This window comes from Salmo salar, chromosome ssa02 (genome assembly GCF_905237065.1).
Source record: "Salmo salar chromosome ssa02, Ssal_v3.1, whole genome shotgun sequence".
NCBI lineage: Eukaryota > Metazoa > Chordata > Actinopteri > Salmoniformes > Salmonidae > Salmo > Salmo salar.
The window spans coordinates 87,630,441-87,649,101 of record NC_059443.1 but is presented as its reverse complement, the minus strand read 5'-3'; the positions used below and the strand labels follow the sequence as shown (position 1 = coordinate 87,649,101).

Genomic DNA, 18,661 nt, shown 5'->3' with positions numbered 1-18,661 from the left:
GTCCCCTTGGAACGAGCCCAAACAAAACTCATCTCCAATACGGAAAAACGTGCAGTCAAAATAAATTGTGATCCATGGCAACGCACTGGCTAAACGCAAAACACAAAACTTTTTAACTGCCCAGCCTTGAGACAATCAGCAACCAAGTTGTCCTTACCACAGACATGTCTGATTTCAAGAGGAAACTCCTGCAATATCCGTAGTAACTTTCCACCTCACTGCAGAGCTTCTCTCTCTTTTCTGGGTTCACTAGATAGGCATGTTGTTGGATCGGGGCCCAGTCCCCAATGTCATGCTCTAGTACATTTGGGTTGGCACATCTGAGAATGAACCCTGATATTCTAAAAGCAGGGCAACAATGTCAATATAATTGTACCAAGAATTGTCAGTTGGTTACATTAATAATAATAATTACTAAATGTTACATAAATTGTAAATATCAAATATCAAAACCAAATATACACCCCTTTTTTAATATGTATTGGTAATAATTAACTTAATGGTGAGGCATGGAATAATAAAATGTATCTTTTGTCAGGCTGAATGTTTGAAATATAAGGTGTTTTGAGACATACTTCTTCAGTAGTGGAATAAAGACAATTAGCATTTGAATGTTGCAAAGAAATACTGGAGTGATATAAGATTGTTAATAAAATTGATTATAGACCAATTTATTATACTGCGTCCATGTGTATTTATTTCTTTATTTTAACCTTCATTTAACAGTAACCGAAAGGTTGCTGGATTGAATCCAAGAGCTGACAAGGTCAAAATCTGTCGTTCTCCACCTGAACATGGCAGTTAACCCACTGTTCCCCGGTAGGTCATCATTGTAAGAACAAATTCTTATTTACAATGACATCATTGAAAAAACAACAAAAATACACTTTCAACTACAGCCGGACATATATTAGTCTTCTTTTCAATGACATTTTGCTAGGTGGACTATCCCCAATGTCAAACACAGTTTTAACGTGTCCAAATCAATAACCAATATGCAGAAACAGTGTGATATATTGAAAACCTAAACATAAAATGTGCTATTTACGCACATCTGCCACAATAATTATATTACTTGTATTTTTTTAAACAAGCACCTTATGAACTGCACAAGCACCAGAAACGCTGTTGCTTTGACAAGTAGCAATAAATCACTGATATCGATTAATTGGGAAATCAGAAAACTAACACAACTAAAGGTTAGAGGACAACCTGCAGAAGACAGTCAGCTACATTTTGGAGTGATGCATTTAAATGTAGGGGTCACTAAACAAAGGAACCCAACACTTATTTGTCATCACTCATCGATATCATGTTGAAATCAATTGTGCGAGAGGAGGGAGATGAGGTTGCACGTCCTGTTAAAACTAACAGCTCAAAAACCACACGGAATCTGGGAGTAAGGTGTACATCACTGGTTAGAGGACAATTTGTAGAAAACTGCTAGCTACATTTTGAAGTGTTGCATTGTGATTCCAGTGGGTCACCAACGTGGTTAAGTGTAACACAGCTCTTTTTTTGTTAGTCACTTTTTGTTAAATCACATAAATAGTACTCTTCCATTTCAGAGCCTGGATTTTCCCCCTGAGGCTAATATCCATATCATGTTGAAATCAATAGAACAGGGGGCAAACGTTTAGGGTTCTACATTGTGACATGATTAAAATACTCCTACTACAATGTTAAAACATTCTACATTGTGACATTGAGATCATGAAACTACTCCTTCATGTATGTATTTTCTGATGTTTGATCAGCTAACTTTTATCAGAGTATCTCTTCCCACATTGATCACAGCTAAAAGATTTCTCTCCTGTGTGTAGTTTACGGTAGGATTTCAGGGAGCTTGACTGAGTAAAACTCTTCACACATTTATCACAGCTATAAGATTTCTCTCCTGTGTGTGTTTTCTGGTGCTTCTTCAAATACTGTGAAGTTGAGAATCTTTTTCCACAATCTGAACAGTGGAATCGTTTCTCTCCTGTGTGTACTCGCTGGTGTCTAGTCAGATGGCTAGATGAAATAAAACTCTTCCCACATTGATCACAGATATAAGGTTTCTCTCCTGTGTGTGTTCTCTGGTGTTCAGTCAGTTCTCTAGATGTAATAAAACTTTTCACACATTGATTACAATTAAAAGCTTTCTCTCCTGTGTGTCTCCTCTGGTGTGATAACAGGTTGCTTGACTGAGTAAAACTCTTCCCACATTGAGTACAGCTGTATGGTTTCTCTCCTGTATGTGTTCTCTGGTGTATAATCAGATAGCTAGATGTAGTAAAACTCTTCCCACATTGATCACAGCTGTAAGGTTTCTCTCCATTGTGAATTCTCAGGTGTACTTGAAGTGATTTTAATCTTAAGTAACTCTTCCCACAATCAAAACAGTGGTGAGATTTCTCTCCTTTGTGTGTTCGCTGGTGTATTTTAAGTTCTGATGAAGATTTGCAATGTTTCCCACAGTCAGAGCAGCAGATAGATTTCTTCCCTGTGGGTCTCTGCTGGTGTAACTTGAGGTGAAAGGATCTGGACAGACTCCTCTCTGCCTCATCAGCATCATGGTGTTGAGGCTCCCCAGAGGATCCACGATAGTCACGTCTCTCTCCTGTGTGAACAAGTCAGACAGATGGTTAAAGGCCCACAACAGTAGAAATCCACTGAAAAAGATGATGCCAACAGCGTAGCCATGATATTGTACAACAATTGACGTCTGTAATGAATGTTAAAATTACTTGACAATTGTCTTAAGACAGTCAAGTGAGCAACAATAGTCATATTTAGTCTTGTTTTCAAATTAGTAGTAACTAGAAATAAGTAAAAGGTGTTGAACTCCTAAGCAGTGTGCAGGCAACTTTTGGTATCCAATATAGGCCCCAATCTGTGTTTGCTAAAATTGCGACAAGGGCGATGCACACGCAATTTGGTTGTAGAAACTCCTCCCTAATTAAGGATGTACTATATCTGCCTGGAGCAAAAATGGTGAGCAAGGGCCTCCCGAGTGGCGCAGTGGTCTAAGGCACTGCATCGCAGTGCTAGCTGTGCCACTAGAGATTCTGGGTTCGAGTCCAGGCTCTGTCGCAGCTAGCCGCAACCGGGAGGCCCATGGGGCGACGCACAATTAGCCCAGCGTCGTCCGGGTTAGGGGAGGGTTTGGCCGGCAGGGATATCCTTGTCTCATCGCGCACTAGCGACTCCTGTGGCGGGCCGGGCGCAGTGCACGCTGACCAGGTCGCCAGGTGTACGGTGTTTCCTCGGACACATTGGTGCTGCTTGCTTCCAGGTTGGATGGGCATTGTGTCAAGAAGCAATGCGGCTAGGTTGGGTTGTGTTTCGGAGGACGCATGGCTCTCGACCTTCGCCTCTCCAGAGTCCGTACGGGAGTTGCAGCGATGAGAAAAGACTGTAACTACCAATTGGGGAGAAAAAAAGGGGTGAAAAAAATATATATATTTAAAAAATGGTGAGCAAAGATTTTAGTTTTTCACAATGTATTCTGAATATTACAGCGCACTATCAGCGCAAGATCAGGAGTGCTACTCAAGGAAACTCACATTAAGCTGTGTCTATTCACTAATTCACCACCGTGGGGGAAAACTCAGGGGAGTTCTCATAGGCTGACAGCAAAAATAGCCTCCATTTCCAGGTTGATTATGAATATTATTATCATTTTACACTACTTTGGATTATAATTGTAAGGCTCGTTTGAATGTCCTGATTTAATATAATGTTTGTGTTAATGTCGAAAATGTAATACTTTATATTTAAACTGTTGGGGGTAGGGGGCAGTATTTACACGGCCGGATAAAAAAAGTACCCGATTTAATCTGGTTATTACTACTGCCCAGAAACTAGAATATGCATATAATTATTGGCTTTGGATAGAAAACACCCTAAAGTTTCTAAAACTGTTTGAATGGTGTCTGTGAGTATAACAGAACTCATATGGCAGGCAAAAACCTGAGAAGATTCCTTACAGGAAGTGCCCTCTCTGACCATTCCTTGAGCTTCTTGACTCTGTTTATTGAAGACTGAGGATCTTTGCTGTAACGTGACACTTCCTACGGCTCCCATAGGCTCTCAGATGGCGGGAAAAAGCTGAATGATGTAATTCCAGCCCCAGGCTGAAACACATTAGCGCTTTTGGCAAGTGCTCTATCAGAGGACAATGGGCTGAGGCGCGTGCACGAGTCGACCCCATGTTTTTATTTTCTATCGTCTTTGAACCTAAACACAGATTCCCAGTCGGAATATTATCGCTTTTTTACAGCGATTTTAAACAGTGGTTGACATGCTTCGATGTGCGGTAATGGAATATTTAGAATTTTTTTGTCACAAAATGCGTTGTGCATTCTGACGAAGACAGCAAAGGTAATAACATTTTTCTTATAGTAAATCTGACTTTGGTCAGGGCTAAACTTGGTGGGTGTCTAAATAGCTAGCCCTGTGATGCCGGGCTATCTACTCAGAATATTGCAAAATGTGCTTTCACCGAAAAGCTATTTTAAAATCGGACATAGCGAGTGCATAGAGGAGTTCTGTATCTATAATTCTTAAAATAATTATGTTTTTTGTGAACGTTTATCGTGAGTAATTTAGTAAATTCACCGGACGTTTGCGGGGGGTATGCTAGTTCTGAACGTCACATGCTAATGTAAAAAGCTGGTTTTTGATATAAATATGAACTTGATTGAACAAAACATGCATGTATTGTATAACATAATGTCCTAGGGTTGTCATCTGATGAAGATCATCAAAGGTTAGTGCTGCATTTAGCTGTGGTTTGGGTTTATGTGACATTATATGCTAGCTTGAAAAATGGGTGTCTGATTATTTCTGGCTGGGTACTCTGCTGACATAATCTAATGTTTTGCTTTCGTTGTAAAGCCTTTTTGAAATCGGACAGTGTGGTTAGATTAACGAGAGTCTTGTCTTTAAAATGGTGTAAAATAGTCATATGTTTGAGAAATTGAAGTAATAGCATTTCTAAGGTATTTGAATAACGCGCCATGGGATTCAACTGGCTGTTGAGTAGGTGGGACGATTTCGTCCCGCCGACCCTAGAGAGGTTAAAAATGACTTCAACCAGTAAAATGCTCATTGGCAAGTTTTCCATCAGCCTGACAATGAGGGTTTGTCCACTAAGTGTATGCCAAAATGGTCCATAATCTCACCTAACAATAACATAGACCTACTGTAGGACCCATAACTTCACCTAACAACATAGACCTAGGACTATAAATCATTTAATATTTCAGGTGAAACATGGAAACTAAAATGTCTGTGATGACATTTCATAACCTGATCACCAGATCATTTTGTGAATAATCCCACTAGGCTACTCTGTAATGAGTTGTCATTCTAAATGTCCTGAATAAAGGAAAATAGCTCTGTGTGTTGTACAATAGCCTACCCATCAAGGAACAGTTCTCTACACATTGTGAGCTAAGTATCTCTGTGTTCAGACAGACTAACGAGACCCTACTGTAAATCAAGCAGACAATAACACATGATAAACATCGATTTGTTTGGGATGTTGGATCCAACGTGGAGCACGGCATAACTGTCTTTATCAGAGTAATGAATGAAGAAGCACATTTGACTGGCATGCAGAAAATGATTTCGTGGATCAGCTGATGATAGTTGAACATGTGACTAACTAAACAGCTACAGTATTAAGTATTATGTGTAATTATTGAAGAACCACATTAATGACAGTATCCATTTGGGTGTTGTCAATAAAGTTAAGGTGACTCTCGGTTAGAACCATTGGATTTAGCAAACTCTGAAATGATTTAGGATTTCTGTGCCCGTGAAAACTGTTAACCCAGTGTAACATAAGGAGACACTAAATGTTACGTAGTTAGAGTGCATTTCAGAGATCTGAATACAACAAACTGTCCGACAGCAAGATCCAGTATTTAAGTTGAAGCTCATCATATGACAAGCTTAACGTTATGACTATAACTACTGTTCCCTGAAGGAGGGAAACTAGGTACAACATACAATTAAATCCACAAGTTATGACTATAACTACTGTTCCCTGAATGAGGGAAACTAGGTACAACATACTATTAAATCCACGTTATGACTATAACTACTGTTCCCTGAAGGAGGGAACTAGGTAAACATACTATTAAATCAAACAAGCTAAGCGTCAGTACAGAGACAAAGTGGAGTCGCAATTCAATGGCTCAGACACGAGAGGTATGTGGCAGGGTCTACAGTCAATCACGGACTACAAAAGAAAAACCAGCCCCGTCGCGGATCACGATGCCTTGCTTCCAGACAGACTAAACAACTTTTTTGCTCGCTTTGAGGACAATACAGTGCCACTGACACGACCAAAACCTACCAAAACCAAAACCTGCGGGCTCTCTTTCACTATAGCCAACGTGAGTAAAACATTTAACTTCTTTGGGGTAGGGGGCAGTATTTTCACATCCGGATGAAAAGCGTGCCCGTAGTAAACTGCCTGCTACTCAAGCCCAGAAGCTAGGATATGCATGTTATTAGTAGATTTGGATAGAAAACACTCTGAAGTTTCTAAAAGTGTTTGAATGATGTCTGAGTATAACAGAACTCATATGGCAGGCGAAAACCTGAGAAACATCCAACCAAGGAAGTGGGAATTCTCAAGTTTGTAGTTTAAGGGATTGTCTATCCAATATCCTGTGTCTGTGGGGTCAGATTGCACTTCTTAAGGCTTCAACTAGATGTCAACAGTCTTTAGAACGTTGTTTCAGGCTTCTACTGTGAATGGGGAGAGAATAAGAGCTATTGGAATCAGGTGTCTGGGAAAAAGCCATGAGCTCAGTCATGCGCGCGGCCGTGAGAGCGAGCTGAGTTCCTTTTCATTTATGAAGACAAAGGAATTGTCCGGTTGGAATATTATTGAAGATTTATGATAAAAACATTCTAAAGATTGATTCTATACATCGTTTGACATGTTTCTACAAACTGTAATATAACTTTTTTGGACTTTTCGTCTGAACCTAGTGCATGCGCCTACTGCATTTGGAATAGTGAACTGAACGCTCGAACAAAAAGGAGGTATTTGGACTTTATAAATATGGACTTTATCTAAACAAAAATAACATTTATTGTGGAACTGGGATTCCTGGGAGTGCATTCCGCTGTACTCCAATTATTGCAAAGTGTGCTTTCGCCGTAAAGCTTTTTGGAAATCTGACACAGCGGTTGCATTAAGGATAAGATTATCTTTAATTCTATGCATAACAGTTGTATATTTTATCAACGTTTATGATGAGTATTTCTGTAAATTGATGTGCTCATTCACTGGAGGTTTTGGAGGTAAAACATTTCTGAACATTACACACCAATGTAAAATGGTTTTTTTTAAATATAAATGTGAACTTTATTGAGCAAAACATACATGTATTGTGTAACATGAAGTCCTATGAGTGCCATCTGATGAAGATCATCAAAGTCAGTGATACATTTTAGCTGTATTTCTGGTTTTTGTGACGCCTCTCCTTGCTTGGAAAATGGCTGTGTGGTTTTTCTTGTCTAGGTGCTGTCGTAATAATCTAATGGTATGCTTTTGCCATAAAGCCTTTTTGAAATCTAACACTGTGGTTGGATTAACGAGAAGTTTATCTTTAAAATTGTGTATAATACTTGTATGTGTGAGAAATTTGAATTATGAGATTTTTGTTGTTTTGAATTTGGCACTCTGCTATTTCACTGGCTGTTGGCGATGCTACCGTCCCACATACCCCAGAGAGGTTAAACGTGTTAACCCTCGGTTAAGGCTGCAGGCCCAGACGGCATCCCCGGCCGTGTCCTCAGAGCATGTGCAGACCAGCTGGCTGGTGTGTTTACAGACATATTCAATCAATCCTTATCCCAGTCTGCTGTCCCCACATGCTTCAAGAGGGCCACCATTGTTCCTGTTCCCAAGAAAGCTAAGGTAACTGAGCTAAATGACTACCGCCCTATAGCACTCACTTCCGCCATCATGAAGTCCTTTGACTAGTCAAGGACTATATCCCCTCCACCTTACCCGACACCCTAGACCCACTCCAATTTGCTTACCGCCCCAATAGGTCCACAGACGATGCAATCGCCATCACACTGCACACTGCCCTAACCCATCTGGACAAGAGGAATACCTATGTAAGAATGCTGTTCATCGATTACAGCTCAGCATTTAACACCATAGTACCCTCCAAACTCGTCATTAAGCTCGAGACCCTGGTTCTCGACCCCGCCCTGTGCAACTGGGTCCTGGACTTCCTGATGGGCAGCCCCCAGGTGGTGAGGGTAGATAACAACATCTCCACCCCGTTGATCCTCAACACTGGGTCCCCACAAGGGTGCATTCTCAGCCCTCTCCTGTACTCCCTGTTCACCCACGACTGCGTGGCCATGCACGACCCCAACTCAATCATCACGTTTGCAGACGACACTACAGTGGTAGGCTTGATTACCAACAACGACGAGACGGCCTACAGGGAGGAGGTGAGGGCCCTCGGAGTGTGGTGTCAGGAAAATAACCTCACACTTAATGTAAAAAAAACAAAGGAGATGATCGTGGACTTCAGGAAACAGCAGAGGGAGCAGCCCCTTATCTTCATTGATGGGGCAGTAGTGGAGAGGGTGGAGAGTTTTAAGTTCCTCGGCGTACACATCACGGACACACTGAAATGGTGCACCCACACTGACATTTATAGAAAAAAAATCATACCTAGTTTGATGTTTTTGTGACAATCAATGAATTAGTTATTGATTTTTACAATTTTAAATCGCTTTTGGCCAATGTCTGTTAAATATCTGAATGTGTGAATATAAATCCAACTTTACCTCGGTCTGAACTTTCATTGTCTAGGTCACATTTTTAGCCATATTATTGATTGTTAAAGCCAGGACATTGTTTGTGATTAGGAAACTATGAGAACCACACAAAATCCAGGGGGTGATCACGCTCTACCACTAAGTGTCAGTTTAGTTGGCCCACGTAAGACAGTCTCGTGTTACAATTGAATGTTTAAGTAGCATGAATTGTTCCTGTTCACACCGAGGTGAAGAGTGGAATAATGGAAGGAATGAATCCCAGCCTGACGCTCATCATCTGTGGAAGGCGGGACTTCCAGCCAGGCGCGGATTTCATTGGCCTTTTCAGGTGTGATTTTAGATCCTTCAACCGAAGTCGTGACTTTGGTATGTTGTACCAAAGTTGACTGACCCTTAAGGGAACTAAACTGCCATAAATACAAGGAAAGTCAAGTAGTGTTTTATGATTTAAAAAAATTACAAATCCGGGAAGGCACCAGCTTTGAGAAGGGTTTAAAACGAAGGTTTCAAACAATTCATAAATGTAGGTATGTTTCGCCTTTAATGTAATGGCATTGAAAAATAAATAGAAAAAAGGCGAATAGCTGTGTTTGAATACCCATACTAACATACTGTAACTACATACTTAAGTTAGTTAATTGTAGTATACTGTAACATTTTTACATTTACATTTTAGTCATTTAGCAGACGCTCTTATCCAGAGCGACTTACAGTAGTGGATGCATACATTTTTTTTTTTTTTGTACTGGCCCCCCATGGGAATCGAACCCACAACCCTGGCGTTGCACACACCATGCTGGCGTTGCAAACACCATGCTCTACCAACTGAGCCACAGGGAAGACTAACTACATACTTAATGAGTATATACTACATACTATTAGTTAATTTTAGTATACTGTAACGACATACTTAATGAGTATATACAACATACTATTAGTTAATTGTAGTATACTGTAACTACATACTTAACCTGTTGGGGCTCGGGGGCAGTATTGAGACATTTGAAAAAAATATGTGCCCATTTTTAACTGCCTCCTACACCAACTCAGAAGCTAGGATATGCATATCATTAACACATTCGGATAGAAAACACTCTGAATTTTCTAAAACAGTTTGAATGGTGTCTGTAAGTATAACAAAACTCATATTGCAGGCAAAAACCTGTGAAAAATAGATCCCAAAAAAATGTGAATTTTGTGACTGTACTATTTAGTGTCATTGTTTTATAGATACCATAGTGAGAAAGGATTCATTTCGCAACACCTACGGCTTCCACTAGATGTCAACGATCTTTATAAAGTTGTTTGAAGCGTCTATGATAAACAGAGAGCAAATTAGAATCCAAGGAAGTTGACATGTCATCACTTCATTTTTTTGCGCCTGCGCATAAATCTGAGAAACGTGAGTTTGTCATCATTTTTTATCTAGACATAGGATAGGTTGTGTGAAAATATTACTGATATTTAACGTTAAAAATGGACCAAAAGATTAATGCTAAACAACATTTGACATGTTTGAACGAACATAAATAGATTATTTACTAGTTTTTTTTTTTAGCTTTTCGGCGTGATTTTACCAGCCCCCCAACCACGTTTTGTGGGAGCATAATGAACGCTAAGTACTTGGTGTTATTTGGACATAAATTATGAACTTTGTCAAAAGAAACCACATTTGTTCCGGACCTGGAATGCCTTCCGGACCTGGGATCCTGCCTTCTGATGGAGATAATCAAAGGTAAGGGGGTATTTACAATGTTATTATCGATTTTAGATGATGCTAACTGTATAACATAGCATATTGTTCTTAGCATAACACCCCGTTTATTGCAAAATGTGATTTCCCAGTAAAGTTATTTTGAGATCTGGCCATTCGGTAGCAATTACGAGATGATAATATATTATTCTTTGAATGACAATATTATAATTTACCAATGTTTTCGAATAGTAATTTTGTTATGTTCACCGGAAGCATTTCTGAGAAGAAAAAAATCTGAATTTCACGCTACTGTAAAATGCTGTTTTTGGATATAAATATGAACTTGATGGAACAAAAAATGCATGTATTGTATAACATAATGTCCTAGGAGTGCGCTCTGAAATCAGAGTAGATAGCCAGAGCGAATTTATTACCAATAAGCATACTACATACTCAATTCACATCACAAATAGCACGGTTAGTATGAGTATTCTAACACAGTTAATGACTTATCAACAGCACTAACAATTTGACCCCCACAGGAAATCTACACTGGCAGTTATAGAAAGACCCATTTACTATATAACCATTGATTCTTGAAGAATATAACTTATAAATGCCTCAAATGTTTCAACCGTATTACCCCACCAGAAACCAAAACATAAGCTCATAAAACACCACTGTTTGTCAACAAGCACTGTATAGCCTTGAAATCTTGTTTAAAACTATAATTTTGACCTCATGGATGGCCAGTGCTTGTATTTATAGTGTAGTCAATTCAGGTGGTAGCACTGAGCTGGACTCAAACCTGGGTCCAGCGACTGTCAAGCCAACACCTTATAACTGTTACACCAAGATGTCCGAACTAGGTTTTGGGTTACGGTTGCTACAATAGCTTTCTCTATGAATTTGAGAGAGTGGTTACATTTCTCCAGACCCCATTCCTCAGCTGTTTACCAAACCAAGTCTCAGGGCTGACATTTTGTTGCTGTTTAAATCCTAGGCTGCCCCTTTAAAAAAGCCACACAATCAAATCAACCAACCTACAGTCCAAACAATAACAAAGCTGTCATTCCACCACTGTTTTGGTAATAAGATGATGATGGGGCTGGAGAAATGTAACTAGTCTCAAATGCATAGACAGACCTATGGATGCAAAGACTGACCATCCATGATATCAACATTATAGTTTTAACCATGTTGAGGCGATACAGTGTTGATTTACATTGTTTCTCAACATTTGAGTAAAAAAAGCTTATTTGGGGTTCTGATGGGGTACAACAGTTGAACTAAGCTCATGAGGCATGTGTTATATTCTTCAAGAATCAATGGCTATAAATAAATAATTTAAAAGTCTAAATATGGATGTAGATATTGCATATTTCCCCTGTAACACCACACATCAGTTCAACAACTGCATAGTTTGTGCCTCTGTATTTAAGACAGTACTTACTAGTGTTAATCATGGCCCGTTTATCGTTAGAACCATTGGATGCCTTAAGATGCGTTTGGGAAACCGAGCCCAGATATCCAGTTTCATCCTCTTCTTCCAATGTGACAGACATCTCCCCCTCCTCCTCTTTCACTCTGAACGCGTCTTCCTCTTCTTTAACTGAAACGTCTTTCTCTTCTTCTTTCACTGTAACAGCCTCACCCTTTACTTGTTTTTGTATTGGGACATCCTCTTCCTCCTCTTTCACGACAACGTTCAGCCACAGTCCTTCTTCCCCCGTCCAGCAGACCTCTTCTTTAACAGGAGGAGAGTAGCTTAGTGAACTCATGGTCGGGAATGCTAGCTAGCTAGGCTAATGCTAACTTATCCAGCCCGCTAGCTGACCAATAACAACAACACCGTAAATATGAAATTAAATCTGATAACTAACTAGACGACAGAAGTGGGTTTAAAACACAGTGGCTAATATACACGAAAGCGTCTAAAGAGCTTTATTGGTTCGGCTATTTTGTCTAGCAAGCTACCGAGGTGGCTGACTAACTGTTGCTTTCGTTCGAAAGAAGCGTTCCGTCCACTAGATTATACGTCACACTAACAGCATCGCCTTAAAGCCCCACATGATGTATTGTTACACCATGTAGGAGCAGTATAGACCTAGTCTGTTCATTATATACATCTACATGATGTCTTGTTACACCATGTAGGAGCAGTATAGACCGACAGTAGCTAGCTACTTATTTAGATTTAGTTTGACTTAATGAAACTGCCTTAATAAAGGTGCTGTAGTAAAGAAAAATGTAATCGCACTAATCAACCAACACATTCAGGTATTTGTATATCTCAATATAATAGTAATATTTCATTAAATTCATTTAAAAATAATCTTTGTCTGAAATAAAATCTGATCCTCAACTGCGTTTCCCTCCAGTCAGTAGACGGCGATGTGCGTCTTTCAGGCGATGCTGCCAGTGTGACGTATAATCTAGTGGACGGTTCTTCATAAACAGCTCGTCAACCACCTCGGTAGCTTGCTAGCCAACATAGCCGAAAGATTCAAGCTATTTAGACGCTTTCGGTGTATATTAGCTACTGTGTTTTAGACACACTTCTGTCGTATCTACTTGTTAACCTATTTAATTTAATATTTCGTTATTTTTTATTAGTCAGCTGGCTGGTTAAGGTAGCACTTGCCTAGTCGCTAATGATAGCTAGCTAGCTAACATCCCCGAACATGAGCTCCCTAAACTACTCCCCTCCTGTTAAAGAAGAGGAGGTCTACTGGACGGAGAAAGAAGCTCTGGGGCTGAACATTGTCGTTAAAGAGGAGAAGGAAGAGGAAGATGTTACAGTAAAACAAGAAGTAGAGGGTGAGGCTGTTACAGTGAAAGAAGAAGATAAAGACGTTTCAGTTAAAGAAGAGGAAGCAGTTTTTGGAGTGAAGAAGGAATGGGAGATTACTGTCACATTGAAAGATGAAGAGGAGGAGAAAGGAGATCTGAGTAATACCAGTAAGTACCACCTTCAATTTGTTTTTAACTTAGGATATTTTGAGTTGGCTCGTCAATACCTCTTCAACGGAGGGCCCTGGGATGATGACTGTTAAGTCAAAAATCAAATCAAATGTATTTGTGGTTAGCAGGTGTTAATGCAAGTGTAGCGAAATGCTTGTGCTTCTAGTTCTGACCATGCAGTAATATCTAACAAGTAATTTAACCTAACAATTTTACAACAACTACCTTATACACACAAGTGTAAAGGAATGAATAGGAATATGTACATAAAAATATATATGTGACTGATGGCCGAGCGGCATAGGCAAGATGCAGTAGATGGTATAGAGTACAGTATATACATATGAGATGAGTAATGTAGGGTAAGTAAACATTATATAATATAAAGTGGCTAGTGATAAATTGATTACATCCATTTTTCCATTATTAAAGTGGCTGGAGTTGAGTCAGTATGTTGGCAGCGGCCACTCAATGTTAGTGATGGCTGTTTAACAGTCTGATGGCCTTGAGATAGAAGCTGTTTTTCAGTCTCTCGGTCCCAGCTTTGATGCACCTGTACTGACCTCGCCTTCTGGAAGATGGCAGGGTGAACAGGCAGTGGCTCGGGTGGTTATTGTCCTTGATGATCTTTTTGGCCTTCCTGTGACATCGGGTGGTGTAGGTGTCCTGGAGGGCAGGTAGTTTGCACCCACTGATACATTGTGCAGACCTCACTACCCTCTGGAGAGCCTTCCGGTTATGGGCGGAGCAGCTGCCGTACCAGGCGGTGATACAGCCCGACAGGATGCTCTCGATTGTGCATCTGTAAAAGTTTGTGTGTTTTTGGTGACAAGCCAAATTTCTTCAGCCTCCTGAGGTTGAAGAGGCGCTGCTGCGCCTTCTTCACCACGCTGTCTGTGTGGGTGGACCATTTCAGTTTGTCCGTGATATGTATGCCGAGGAACTTCACTCTCCACCCTCTCCACTACTGTCCTGTCAATGTAGATAGGGGGCTGCTCCATCTGCTGTTTCCTGAAGTCCACGATCATCTCCTTAGTTTTGTTGACATTGAGTGTGAGGTTATTTTCCTGACACCACACTCCGAGGGCCCTCACCTCCTCCCTGTAGGCCGTCTCGTCGTTGTTGGTAATCAAGCCTAACACTGTAGTGTCGTCTGCAAATGTGATGATTGAGTTGGAGGCGTGCATGGCCACGCAGTCGTGGGTGAACAGGGAGTACAGGAGAGGGCTGAGAACGTACCCTTGTGGGGACCCGGTGTTGAGGATCAACGGGGTGGAGATGTTGTTACTAGAGGTCGAACGATTATGATTTTTCGATACCGATTATTGGAGGACCAAAAAAATCCGGTGCCGATTAATCGGCCAATTTTATTTATTTGTAATAATGACAATTACAAAAATACTGAATGAACACTTATTTTAACTTAATATAATACATCAATAAAATCAATTTAGCCTCAAATAAATAATGAAACATGTTCAATTTGGTTTAAATAATGCAAAAACAAAGTGCTGGAGAAGAAAGTAAAAGTGCATTATGTGCCATGTAAGAAAGCTAATGTTTAAGTTCCTTGCTCAGAACATGAGAACATATGAAAGCTGGTGGTTCCTTTTAACATGAGTCTTCAATATTCCCAGGTAAGAAGTTTTAGGTTGTAGTTATTATAGGAATTATAGGACTATTTCTCTCAATACGATTTGTTTTTCATAGTCAAAGGTATATTGGATGTTCTTATAGGCACTTTAGTATTGCCAGTGTAACAGTATAGCTTCCGTCCCTCTCCTCGCTCCTACCTGGGCTCAAACCAGGAACACACCGACAACAGCCACCCTCGAAGCAGCGTTACCCATGTAGAGCAAGGGAAACAACTACTCCAAGTCTCAGAGCGAGTGACGTTTGAAACGCTATTAGTGCGCACCCGCTAACTAGCTAGCCATTTCACATCGGTTACACCAGCCTCATCTTGGGAGTTGACAGGCTTGAAGTCATAAACAGCGCAATGCATTGCGAAGAGCTGCTGGCAAAATGCAGTAAAGTGCTGTTTGAATGAATGCTTACGAGCCTGCTGCTGCCTACCATCGCTCAGTCAGACTGCTCTATCAAATCATAGACTTAATTATAACATAATAACACAGAAATACGAGCCTTAGGTCATTAATATGGTCGAATCCGGAAACTATCACGTTTATTCTTTCAGTGAAATACGGAACCGTTCCGTATTTTATATAACGGGTGGCATCCATAAGTCTAAATATTCCTGTTACATCGCACAACGTACAATGTTATTTCATAGTTACGTAAAATTCTGGCAAATTAGTTCGCAACGAACCAGGCGGCCCAAACTGTTGCATATACCCTGATTCTGCGTGCAAGGAACGCAAGAGAACTGACTCAATTTCACCTGGTTAATATTGCCTGCTAAACTGGATTTCTTTTAGCTAAATATGCAGGTTTAAAAATATATACTTCTGTGTATTGATTTTCAGAAAGGCATTGATGTTTATGGTTAGCAACGATTGTGCTTTTTTTTTCGCAAATGGGCTTTTGTTAAATCATCCCCCGCTTGGCGAAGTCGGCTGTCTTTGTTAGGAGAAATAGTCTTCACAGTTCGCAACGAGCCAGGCGGCCCAACTGCTGCATATACCCCGACTCTGTTTGCAAGAGAAGTGACACATTTTCCCTAGTTAACCTCTCTGGGCCAGTGGGACGCTTGCGTCCCACCTACTCAACAGCCAGTTGAATCCCGTGGCGCGTTATTCAAATACCTTAGAAATGCTATTACTTCAATTTCTCAAACATATGACTATTTTACACCATTTTAAAGACAAGACCTCGTTAATCTAACCACACTGTCCGATTTCAAAAAGGCTTTACAACGAAAACAAAACATTAGATTATGTCAGCAGAGTTCCCAGCCAGAAATAATCAGACACCCATTTTTCAAGCTAGCATATAATGTCACATAAACCCAAACCACAGCTAAATGCAGCACTAACCTTTGATGATCTTCATCAGATGGCAATCCTAGGACATTGTTATACAATACGTGCATGTTTTGTTCAATCAAGTTCATATTTTTATCAAAAACCAGCTTTTTATATTAGCATGTGACTAGCATGTGACTAGCATTCCCACCGAACACTTCCGGTGAATTTACTAAATTACTCAGCATAAACGTTCACAAAAAACATAACAGTTATTAAGAATTATAGATCAAATTTCAAATCAAATGTATTTATATAGCCCTTCGTACATCAGCTGATATCTCAAAGTGCTGTACAGAAACCCAGCCTAAAACTCCAAACAGCGAGCAATGCATGTGAAAGAAGCACGGTGGCTAGGAAAAACTCCCTAGGAAAAACTCCCTAGAAAGGCCAAAAACCTAGGAAGAAACCTAGAGAGGAACCAGGCTATGAGGGGTGGCCAGTCCTCTTCTGGCTGTGCCGGGTGGATATTATAACAGAACATGGTCAAGATGTTAAAATGTTCATAAATGACCAGCATGGTCAAATAATAATAATCATAGTAGTTGTCGAGGGTGCAACAAGCACGTCCGGTGAACAGGTCAGGGTTCCATAGCCGCAGGCAGAACAGTTGAAATTGGAGCTGCAGCACGGCCAGGTGGACTGGGGACAGCAAGGAGTCATCATGCCAGGTAGTCCTGAGGCATGGTCCTAGGGCTCAGGTCCTCCGAGAGAAAGAATGAAAGAGAGAATTAGAGAGAGCATATTTAAATTCACACAGGACACCCGATTAGACAAGAGAAATACTCCAGATGTAACAGACTGACCCTAGCCCCCCGACACACAAACTACTGCAGCATAAATACTGGAGGCTGAGACAGGAGGGATCAGAAGACACTGTGGCCCCATCCGATGATACCCCCGGACAGGGCCAAACAGGCAGGATATAACCCCACCCACTTTGCCAAAGCACAGCCCCCACACCACTAGAGGGATGTCTCCAACCACCGACTTACCGTCCTAAGACAAGGCCGAGTATAGCCCACAAAGATCTCCGCCACGGCACAACCCAAGGGGGGGGGGGGCCAACCCAGACAGGAAGACCACGTCAGTGACTCAACCCACTCAAGTGACGCACCCCTCCCATGGACGGCATGGAAGAACACCAGTAAGCCAGTGACTCAACCCCTGTAATAGGGTTAGAGGCAGAGAATCCCAGTGGAGAGAGGGGAACCGGCAAGGCAGAGACAGCAAGGGCGTTTCGTTGCTCCAGCCTTTCCGTTCACCTTCACACTCCTGGGCCAGACTATACTTAATCATAGGACCTACTGAAGAGATAAGTCTTCAGTAAAGACTTAAAGGTTGAGACTGAGTCTGCGTCTCTCACATGGGTAGGCAGACCATTCCATAAAAATGGAGCTCTATAGGAGAAAGCCCTACCTCCAGCCGTTTGCTTAGAAATTCTAGGGACAATTAGGAGGCCTGCGTCTTGTGACCGTAGCGTACGTGTAGGTATGTACGGCAGGACCAAATCGGAAAGATAGGTAGGAGCAAGCCCATTTAATGCTTTGTAGGTTAGCAGTAAAACCTTGAAATCAGCCCTTGCCTTAACAGGAAGCCAGTGTAGGGAGGCTAGCACTGGAGTAATATGATCAAATTTTTTGGTTCTAGTCAGGATTCTAGCAGCCGTATTTAGCACGAACTGAAGTTTGTTTAGTGCTTTATCCGGGTAGCCGGAAAGTAGAGCATTGCAGTAGTCCAGCCTAGAAGTAACAAAAGCATGGATTAATTTTTCTGCATTTTTGGACAGAAAGTTTCTGATTTTTGCAATGTTACGTAGATGGGGAAAAAAGCTGTCCTTGAAACAGTCTTGATATGTTCTTCAAAAGAGAGATCAGGGTCCAGAGTAACGCCGAGGTCCTTCACAGTTTTATTTGAGACGACTGTACAACCATCCAGATTGTCAGATTCAACAGAAGATCTCTTTGTTTCTTGGTACCTAGAACAAGCATCTCTGTTTTGTCCGAGTTTAAAAGTAGAAAGTTTGCAGCCATCCACTTCTTTATGTCTGAAACACAGGCTTCTAGCGAGGGCAATTTTGGGGCTTCACCATGTTTCATTGAAATGTACAGCTGTGTGTCGTCCGCATAGCAGTGAAATTTAATATTATGTTTTCGAATGACATCCCCAAGAGGTAAAATATATAGTGAAAACAATAGTGGTCCTA

The 18,661-nt window shown here is 40.9% G+C and overlaps 1 protein-coding gene and 1 pseudogene across 1 annotated transcript in view; one reads left to right on the top strand and one right to left on the bottom strand.

The window, feature by feature from the left end:
* LOC106606985 (zinc finger protein 850-like) overlaps positions 1–18,661 on the top strand; it is an 898,172-nt gene that overhangs the window by 633,129 nt on the left and 246,382 nt on the right. The gene's annotated exons all lie outside the window — the stretch shown is intronic.
* On the bottom strand, positions 1,728–12,507 carry LOC123738677 (zinc finger protein 501-like; annotated as a pseudogene).